At 47.5% G+C, this 9,820-nt stretch overlaps 1 non-coding gene across 1 annotated transcript; it reads left to right on the top strand.

Moving 5' to 3' along the window:
• The first annotated feature begins 8,832 nt into the window (after nucleotides 1–8,832).
• Trnad-guc (transfer RNA aspartic acid (anticodon GUC)) lies at nucleotides 8,833–8,905 on the top strand. The gene has a single exon. It is a non-coding gene; the product is annotated as a tRNA-Asp (tRNA).
• The last annotated feature ends 915 nt before the right edge of the window (nucleotides 8,906–9,820 follow it).

Genomic DNA, 9,820 nt, shown 5'->3' on the forward strand with positions numbered 1-9,820 from the left:
ACGTAGCATCCCTTCAGCGCCAAGATGGGCGCTGAAGCGACTAGACGAGGATCTACTGAGGGCCGTGATTATCGGCTCCGCCTGGCCTACGGCCAGGGAGCGCGGGGCAGAAGAGGTGGCTTTGTGGATCCGGGACACGTTGCAAATGATTTGCGACGTAGCTATGCCCTGGATCCGCGAGCAGCCCCCGAGGAAGTCTGCGTACTGGTGGACGGGCGACCTCAGAAGAACGGCCAGCCGCGCCCGTCGCCAGTATACCCGTGCTCGGCGCCGCCACTTCTTAGGCGGTGACCCGGAGTGGAGAGTCGTCGAACTGTACGGGGTGTACAGGTCGGCAGCGGTGGCCCTCAAGCGCGCGATAGCCGCAGCCAAGGCCAGAGCGTGGGACGAGCTCCTGCTCACATACAGCGCCCATACAGGGTGGTGCTGGGGAAGCTCCGCCCTTGGGCGTCCCCTGTCACGGAGAGGTTAGACCCGGAATTCCTGGGGCGCGTGATTGATACCCTCCTTCCCCTCAACGATGGGGGAGAGGGTGCGTTGGAACGCGCCCCGAGTCCGACTATTGAATGGTCGGATGAATTCCGGGTCACGGACTCTGAGCTGTCCCGGGCTATCGGGGGGCTCCGGGCTAGGCGCAAGAAAGCTCCCGGCCCGGATGGAGTACCCGGTAGCCTGCTGGCTCTGGCCTTGAGAGTCCTTGGCCCGGCGTACAGGAGCGTCTTGGACGCTAACCTGCGCCGGGGAACCTTCCCCAGTGTGTGGAAGAAAGCGTGCCTGGTTCTCCTCCAGAAAGGGGGAAAACCCGCAGAGTCTCCCTCTGCGTACCGACCGGTGTGTCTGCTTGATGAGGCGGGCAAGCATTTTGAACGAATCACAGCTGCCCGCCTCCTCGAGCACCTGTACGGATTCCGGAGGGGTCGCTCAACGATGGACGCGTTGGAGCGCTTGCGCCTCCTCCGGGAGAGGGCTGTCGCTCGGGGCCGGGTGTTGATTGCGGTGTCGTTGGACATATCCAACGCCTTCAATACCCTGCCCTGGAGGGAGATATCGGTGGCGCTGGATTATTTCCAGGTGCCCCCATACCTCCTGGAGGTGGTTTGGGACTATCTCCGCGGCAGGGAGGTAGTATTTACCGGCCGGTACCAGGTTGTGCACACGAGGGAGACGCACCGCGGGGTTCCGCAGGGGTCGGTCTTCGGACCGCTGCTGTGGAACCTTGCGTATGACGCGGTGCTGCGGGTTGTCCTTCCTCCGTGCGCGGGTGTCATCTGCTATGCGGATGACACCCTGTTATATACCGAGGGGGAAGACTGGGGGAGAACTAGGCACCTTGCTGCGTTCGCCCTAGACTGCGTTGTCGGGCGAATCCGGAGGATGGGTCTGACGGTGGCTGCTGCGAAGACCGAGGCAATCTGGCTTTACGGATTGTCTCGGGCGCGGCGGCCGCGCTGCGATCGGGACCTTCGGATTCGCGTCGTGAATACCTTCGTCGACATCAGGCCCACCATGAAGTACCTGGGCCTGATCGTCGACGGCCGCTGGCGCTTCAAGGAACACTTTGACCTCCAGGCCCCCAGAATGGAGGGGACAGCGGCCGCGTTAGCGCGGTTGCTGCCCAATATCGGAGGGCCAGAGTTGAGGGTTCGCCGCTTATATGCGGAGGTGGTGCGGTCGATAGCCCTTTACGGGGCCCCCGTGTGGCATCGCTCGCTCGAGGGCAGCCGGCGCAACCAGGCACTCTTCGAAAGAGTGCGGCGCCGGCTCGCCCTGCGGGCCATACGGGGATACCGTACCATCTCTGCCGAGGCGGCGGGCCTCCTGGCCGTGATTCCGCCCTTCCATCTGGCGGCGGTGGAGCGGGCGGCGATGTTCACGATCGCCTGCTCCGCCCGCCGCCCTCCGGGGGTGGAACTCGCGGCTGAAGCAAGAGCTTGCTCCATCGGGCCGTCCGATTGTCCGGGCCATCCTGCCCATATTTGATATATGGTGCAGGATGCGGGGAAGGTTGACCTTCCGCCTCACGCAGGTGCTCTCCGGGCATGGATGCTTTGGAGAGTACCTGCACCGGATGGGGCGGGAGCCGACACCGCAGTTTCACCACTGCGGCGAGGAGGTGGACACGGCGTGGCACACACTCGAGGAGTGTCCGGCATGGGCCGCGCCGCGCCGTGCCCTAAGAGTCGCAGTGGGTAGGTGGGACCTCTCCCTCGCGGCCATGGTCGACCACATGGCCTCGAGCGAGAGGTCGTGGAAAGCGGCGGCCACCTTTTGCGAGGAGGTTATGTCGCAGAAGGAGGCCGACGAGCGAGCCCGGGAAAGAGACCCGGGCTCGGCAAGGAGGACATGGGCGCGGGGACGTCCCTCGCGCCGGCGTACCCCCCTGCGATGGGGTATGAATAGTGGGGGGCCGCGAGGGGCGCCCCCGCGACGACAGGTGCCTCGCATGGAGGCGGCGAATGTGAGGGGCCGGGGCTTGAGTTGACCCTGGCGGGGGCCAGGGGTGAGGGGATATAATTCCCCTTGGGACGGGCCGAGGTTGTGTGGTCGGCCCGTCCCCACATGGACCAACGGGTCCTGTAGGGGCGCATGGGGGGTGGGGTGGGGAGGGTCGGGGCGTGCCGGATCACGCCTCCGACGACCCTCCCTTACCGGTGTCAGCGTCTTCTTGTCCTGGCGTTCAGGAAGCTCTTTGTTTCCTGAACCAGTACGGAGACGAAGATGCCGGGGGCTGTGGGTGGACCGAGCGGGGGCTCGGAAAGCCCATTCCGACGGCTCCAGGGATGGGGACACCGGGCGGGTCCCTCCGCCCGGGGTCTTATAGAGTAGGTAGTGGGGGAAGCTAACACCCTCCCCCCGGGATTCATGTAAGCTGGGAAGCGTCCTGCGAGTACTCGCGTGATCCAGGCGCTTCCCATGTAGCTTAGGTGGGTGTGGGGTTTTAGTGGGTAGCCATCGCGGACGGGCGCGCCGTTAGCGCTCCACTCCCCGATGGTAGTCCCACATAACCTCGGTTTTTCCCCCCGGGAAACCGAGGTATGCCTAACGCATTTCCTCACAATAAAAAAAAAAAAAGGTAAGGTAGGCTTTATAAGCAAGCGAGACGTCTGAATGTGACAACGACAATGTAGTATTGTTGGTGCGAGCAGCCGTCCGAGACACACTCATACATGCAACGCCCGGTGGCATGTCCGTGTGCCTAGGAGTAGGCTGCGTGATGCCACGATACCTGAAAGTAAGGGTCTAGCCGAATAAACGAGACTTTCAATATTACATTTGTGACATTTTTCTGATTACAATGATACCGCATATAATACAGTTCGGGTAGTATTTACAATAATTTATGGGCGACGCGGAGAAAATACCGTTTCGAAAACGTTGAACAACTCACAAGGGTAGGTCGCGATCCGGACGAGCGCTTTTTGAACGAGATCGAGCTCACAAAGAGACATCGCCTAGTACCCCACGAATTTGTTAATTAAATTTGTTTCATATGTTGAAAAGAAGGGTATGTAGAACAATCTCTGCAAGTGAGAAGGCGCGACTGTCTTTCATTTTCGAGAAATAAATTTTTAAAAATAGCTAAATTTCGATTGACGAGTGTCGACCATACAAGAGTCGGAGGTATCATAGGTTTGCCTACCTTCGCAGAGGTCGGACGTGTTACCTGTGCGCTCCGCTACCGATCCGTGAAATGCCGCTAACGGTGACGGCCTACGTGACTTTTGTGACACGCTAGTGCACCTTCGTCGATTTGTATAAATTTACAGTGACTTAATAACAATTAATCAAACACAAACAATTGATACAGTATTTAAAGAATTAGGGGATGTATCCCCTAAAAGTGTAGACCAACAAGGTGTCGCCAAAGTCGCGAACAAGGTGAAAATTTCTCACCCGTCACACATCATCAAGACGGACAAAAACATCACAGAAGTGGACGACGTCATTATCTCGTCGCTCACGAGAGAATACATCAGAGCTAAGTCTAATGTGAAGAGGCTAAACCCAGCCCCAAGGCTGGCTCTCCAAACAGCTCGCTGAAGAAAGAAACATCAGGGAGGCGAAGGAAGCAGCTGAACGGAGGCTACATGAGACAAAGGCGACCCTGGGAAAACCAACGACGTCGCCCAGGGTGCCCAAGGACGTAGTCATGTTGGACGCGACGGCTGAGAACAACGGCGACTGGAGCAAAGTCTTAACAAAGAGGAAGACCGCCCAAACCAGCGCAACTGGAAACAAATACAAGAGGATCGCCACCCCTTCGACCAGCCAGCAGATAGAATCCATCGCCCAGCCAACTCTACCGAAGAAGAAGCCGAGGTTCACCGACGAGGTAACGGTACGCTTGACAGTTACACAAAAATCTCACGACCTCCACCAATAACTGTTTACAATAGCAACTCTCGCAAAACAGTATAGATCATCGCAACAATTACGAAAGATTTTTACACAAAAAAAGAATAAACAACTCCAAACATAGAGTTCACATAAATTCAATCGATCACTTCAAAACCGCGTGCGCAGCCTTAAAACAAAACAACACAGAATTCTTTACATATACACCAAAACAGGAAAGACATTTAACCATCCTCTTGAAAAACCTGGAAGGAGACTACGATTCAGAAGTAGTACTCGCCGAGCTCAAGAAACACAATATTAATAATGTAAATTTCGCGTCCGTGAGTAAATTCAAAACGCAAAAATCTATTAGGGAAGGCAAAAACTTCTCAATATACCTGGTTCAATTATCGCCAAATAGTAAATTTGAAAATGTTCAACAAATTAGAGTCGTGCTTCACTCCCTCGTCACGTGGGAGAAATTAATTAAAAAAGACCGCATCCAATGCAAGAGATGCCAACGGATAGGACACGTTGCACTTAACTGCAATCTGAACTACAGATGCGTTAAGTGTAACATTCAACACAACCCGGGAGAGTGCTCTTTTCCGGTAGCAGGTACTAGCGCAGAAGATGACGTGGAATCGCGTCCCTTCTGAGTACACTGCAAAAACTTCGGACACCCTGCGTCGTACAGAGGTTGCCCGAAGTTGAAGGAACTGAAACAGAAAATAGAAGAGAAAAAAACACAAATTAGATTAGAAAAAGAAAGGAAACACCAATTAGCAAATAAATTCATTAAACCGAACATTTCATTCAGTGCGATAGTAGCGAACAAGGTCCAGACAGTGATCCCCAAAACACGACCACCAGAAACACGGACGCAACAACAACCACCCAACACGTTCCCAACACACCTGTTCCTAGAGGAGATAAAGAACATTATCTCCTCATCCATAAATACTCACATTGCTCGTATCGCGGAAGACGTACGAGCAAACGCGAATAAAATCAACATAATAACAGAAGCATTAGGTATTGAACTCTAAACTTCACAAATGGCCAACACACAACACACCCCACAAAACAAAACAAGCTTTGCTTTATTAAAAATAATTCAGATCAATGTCAATTCCATCATCACTAACGAGAGAAGAGTCACTCTCCTGGACATACTCGCACAACACAACCCGGACATAGTTTTGTTATTGGAAACAAAATTAAACCATACACACAGAATAAACTTCAGAGACTACCACATACTCCGCACAGGTAGACCGCGTTCCAAACAAGCTGGCGGCACAGGCATAATCATCCGAAAAAACATCTCGTTTAGACGCATCCAACCAAACGTTTTAAAAAATAGCATCAGTTTCGAGTCCACAATAATAGAACTTAAATTACAGAATAATTGCAAATTTTACATTATTGCAGGATATGCACCCAGCAACTGCAAAAAAGAATTTATGATAGAGTTAAAGAAATTATTTGAAATCCTTGAATTACATAGATCAAATCACTATTACCTTCTAGCCGGCACCTTGAACGCGAAACACACCTCCTGGGGTAATACCTTGAACAACGCAAGAGGCGTATCGCTTAACAAATGGTATTCCGAAAGTAGAATCAAATATAGAACCTCCTTACTCAAAACTGCAGTCCCATCCTTTCCAAAAAGTGGAGCGTACCTCGATCTCTGCCTCGCAGACGAAAGAATTAAATTCCACAATCTACCTGCTCCAAAAGCCCTAGACACTTTTACATACGACAGCGATCATAGAGCATCTCTCAATTTTAACAAAGCCGACTGGGCAAAATATCGCGACTTCCTAATAGAGAATGACGACACAGATATAACAAACGACAGAAACTTAACGAAAAACGAAATCGACGCACACTTAGACAAGCTGAACAACAATATATCTCAAGCAATAGACTTTGCAGTACCGCGAATAAACAACGACTTCAACTCTACAGACAGATACCTTAATCCTAAAATTCAAAACCTCCGGAGGTACAAGAGCCGTCTGCTCACATGCCTAAATAACCTATCAAGAATTCAAAACTACACCACAGCAAACGACCCACTTATACAAGCACTCAAAGAGGCTCTAAAGACAGTTAGATATGAAATTAAAAAAGCTTTTCAAGAATCAGTGAGCACCTTTTGGAAGAATAAAATCATCAACATTTCTCAACGTAAATCGAAAGAACTGTTCCCATCTATCAATAGTATATTTCGTCCTAAAGAAAAGAACTCCATCGAGGATCTCAAAATACCAACATCCAATAGAAACATTTTCCATAGAGCCAATGTTACAGTCGATAATTTACAAACTGACGCACACGGCAACGTACTCGTTACATACTCTCAAGAGAAATTAAACATATTAGGCGCGCATTTCGAATCGGTCCACACTCAAAACTCGGAGATGGGAAAAGAACAACTATCAAATATTATTAAACGGAAAATCGAGTCACTTCAACAAGAAATAGATCAAGACAGTCTGGACAATAGAACATTATGTACATTCACGGACACGAACACAGCAGACAATCCCGATCCAGAAGCCATCCCAGCCAATTACTTTACATCCTTCGTCAAATTAAAAATTACATTTAAACGCCTCAACAATAAAAAAATCGTCTAGCTTCGACGGCATCCCCAATATTGCTTTAAAAAACCTACCGTTCCGCTATATTTTTTATTACGCGATCCTTTTTAATAACTGTTTAAACTTAGCTTACTTCCCAACCGCTTGGAAAACTGCAAAACTCATCACAATTAAGAAAAAGGGCAAGAACGGTAACAATCCGTCGAGTTATCGTCCCATTAGCCTGCTTTCTAACATCAGCAAATTATTCGAGACGTGCATAAATAATTCTCTGGACGCCTTTTGCAATACCAAGAATATTATCCCAGAGGCTCAATTCGGATTTAAATTCAAACATTCCACTGTCCACGCTATATCAAAGTTCACCTCCGATATATGCTGTGCCCGTAACTTCGAGACAAATGCGTAGGCGCGATCTTCATTGACCTTGAGAAAGCATTCGACACAGTTTGGTTGGATGGCCTATTCTTCAAACTTCTCAAAAAAGAATTTCCCAAACATCTCGTCAAAATGTTATGGAGTATGCTACGCGGTAAAAACTTTTTTGTTACAGACGGCGAATTTATTTCCAGCAAACGCTTCTACATACACAACGGACTTCAACAGGGCACCGTTAACTCTCCACTGCTCTTCAATATATTTATAAGCAACCTGCTGCAAATGTATGACCTGAATAGCGACAACGTCAAATCCGCAATAGCATTCGCGGACGACCTCTTGATTTACTCGCGTCACAATAAACCTTCGGTCATACAGCTCGAACTACAGAACACCTTCGGGAAAATTCAAAATTACTTTCACACATGGAAATTAAAAATTAACATCAATAAATGCGAAACTATTCTCTTTAGACCGTACATCTCTAAAATCTCCGACGCGAACTCAGACGTACGCAGACACGGTACGAAATTTCACTTACACGACAGCAATGACCGCAACCGCAAGTTACCCCATAAAGACATCGTTCGCTATTTAGGCATACATTTGGACTTTAAACTGAACTACAATCAACACGTACAAATACAGATAGACAAAGCTCATAAGGCATTCTTCTCTCATAACCGCCACTTTTACTCAAAGGATCTTGACAAATCCGCCAAGGTCTTTTGCTATAAATCTTTAATTCGGCCCATCTTAACTTATGGTTGCCCCATTTGGTTTAACGTCAGCGCGAGTACCATGGAAAAGCTAAAACTTTTCGAGAGAAAATGCCTCAGAGCTTGCCTAGGGACATACAGAACACCGGAGTCTAATTACACCAAAATGATCAGCAATTACAAACTTTATGAAAACGCGAAAATTATTAGAATAGATTTGTTCATGCTCAAATTAATCCGAAATCACTGGTTCAACGCGCGTAGAATCAAACTCAATAGTCTAATCTACGGTCCAACATATCCGAATCCGCTATATCATGACAAGACGCGACTGACAGAATACACACCACCGGAATCATTTCTATATCTAGATAGCGCAGGATACATTCAAAACAACGACAACATTCCAATCATATATCATAGTAACCGAAAAACCTATAACAAAAAACTCTTATACGACGTAAATACACAATTTGACGACTCCGACATACGTTTCAACTACAGACTATCGACGATTGACTTGAACGATAAACACAGACACAACACGAACAAGTACTGGTGGTTGCAGTTCAGTCAAACATAATCAGATCACACCAGTCACACCTATGTATTATACACACACAACACACAATGTAACATGCAACGTTTAAATTTAAGTAGCTTTAACGACATTAACTACTCCGTAGTTACAATTAAGTTAGATAGTAATAATTAAATTAATAATACATATTGACACAGACAGTATCTACTGTCTCATTTACTTATTAATAACTATTGCGGCCTCCTCGGTAGTATAGTGGTCAGTAAACCCCGCCTGTCACGCGGGAGACCGGGGTTCGATTCCCCGCCGGGGAGAGTACTATTTTTGATTTTTAGTGTATAAACTTAGATTAAGACTCTATTTTTACTAAAATATATACTCTACACCTCCCCATCCCCTCCCCCCCCCCCCAATTACCCACTCCAACCCTTCCAATTTCAACGTATGTATAGTTTTTTCCTCGTTCCGTTTTCTATACATAATTCCAACCCAACTATATATAAGAAATTCTTCTTTATGTAATATTGACGTAGCATTAAGTGCAGTAACTCATAGATCTAGGGTTAAGACTACGCGTGCTCTGCGCTGAGCCATTTGTCTAGTTTGTACATATTTAATGTAACCATTTATACGTTTAGGTTTATTGTACCATTTGTATATATATTTATAATTGTTCAGGCGCAATAAACGTATGTTTTCAAAAAAAGAAAGAAGCAGCGTGGCGCAGTCGGTGGAGTCCAGGTTGCGAAGTTGATCTTTTGCGCTGGACGCGGTTCGTTCCCGGTAGGAGTCACTTATTTTTTTTTTTTACTTTTTATTCCTTTTCTATCATGTTTTGTTATGTTTTGTTTTGTTTTTGCAATGTTTAATATAATTAAATTATTATTTACAAACTATAATGACGTAAGTTTGTATAAAAGCTTGAAGAAACTCCTTCGCATCCTGACTTCTTTTTCAATGCGATAAAAAACATAAAAATTGCACAATATTGTATAAAAATAATCTTAATATAATCTAAATAATCTATAATACCTCCGACTCTTATACGGTTGACACTTGTCAATCGAAATTTAGCTATTTTTAGAAATTTATTTCTCGAAAACGAACGAGAGTCGCGCCTTCTCACTTGCAGAGATTGTTCTACATTCCCTTCTTTACATATGAAAAAAATTTGATTAAATAATTCGGGGAACACTAGGCGATGTGTCTTTGTAAGCTATGTGAACGTA

Source organism: Hylaeus volcanicus, unplaced genomic scaffold (genome assembly GCF_026283585.1).
Source record: "Hylaeus volcanicus isolate JK05 unplaced genomic scaffold, UHH_iyHylVolc1.0_haploid 12096, whole genome shotgun sequence".
NCBI classification, from domain to species: Eukaryota; Metazoa; Arthropoda; class Insecta; order Hymenoptera; family Colletidae; genus Hylaeus; species Hylaeus volcanicus.